The sequence below is a fragment of the Silene latifolia genome, chromosome 11 (assembly GCF_048544455.1).
Source record: "Silene latifolia isolate original U9 population chromosome 11, ASM4854445v1, whole genome shotgun sequence".
Taxonomy (NCBI): domain Eukaryota; kingdom Viridiplantae; phylum Streptophyta; class Magnoliopsida; order Caryophyllales; family Caryophyllaceae; genus Silene; species Silene latifolia.
Window position 1 is genome coordinate 98,269,915 of NC_133536.1, and position 1,023 is coordinate 98,270,937.

Sequence of the window (1,023 nt, forward strand, 5' to 3'; positions counted from 1 at the left end):
CACTCAAATAACCACGCCGGACTTCGAGATCAAACCGGCTTTCATTAGCCTTGTGGAGAGGAAGAAATTTGGGGGAAGCCCCTTGGAGGATCCCAATTTGCATGTGCAAAACTTTTTTGACTATTGCTCCATGATCCGTCAAACGGGCGTCACCCAAGCCCAAATAAGGGAAATACTTTTCCCTTTCTCTTTGAAGGACAAGGCCAAGCTTTGGATCAATAGCCTTGACCGCACTGCCATGGGAATCGCCAATTGGGAGACTTTGGCTCTTGCTTTTTATCAAAAGTTTTTTCCACCGGAGAAAACTCAAACTTTGCGGAGCCAAATTACCGGATTCCGTCAACAAGCTCTTGAGAGCTTATATGAGGCTTGGGAGAGGTACAAAGAGCTTCAAAGGCAATGCCCACATCATGGTCTAGATGATTGGTTTCTAGCAATAACATTCTACAATGGATGTTGTGCCGAGTCCTGAAGGATTCTTGATTCCGCCAACAATGGGTGGTTTGATCAAATTGACACCGACCTTGCTCATGCCACGATCGATTCTATGGTGGTCCATGATGCCCAATATGTCAATTCCCGAGTTGTGCCATTCAAAGGTAAAGAAGAATCCTCTAACAACTCCGTTTTGCTAGCTCAAATTGCTTTGCTCCAACAACAATTGGCGGAAAGGGATGCTAGAGATTCCGTTCAACAAGTCAATGCCATGTCCTCAACAAGCCAAATCGTTGTGTGTGAAGGTTGCGGAGGTGCGGGTCATTATGCCGCTCATTGCCAAGCTCCCATTGAAGAGGTCAATGCCTTTCTAGCTTTAAGACAAAATGCACAAAATGCTTATCCACCGGGTACATTCTCAAACACGTATAACCCAAATTCAGGATTTCACCCGAATATGTCTTATAGAAGCAACAATGTGCTAAATCCTCAACCACAACCCCCACCACAACAAAATGCCTAGGTCTCTCAACAACAAAAATATATCCCTCCACCGGGTTATCAAAATCAACAAAGGCCCCCCACAAA

The 1,023-nt window shown here is 45.1% G+C and overlaps 1 pseudogene; it reads right to left on the reverse strand.

Moving 5' to 3' along the window:
- Positions 1-302: 302 nt before the first annotated feature.
- On the reverse strand, positions 303-417 carry LOC141615632 (small nucleolar RNA R71; annotated as a pseudogene).
- Positions 418-1,023: the final 606 nt, after the last annotated feature.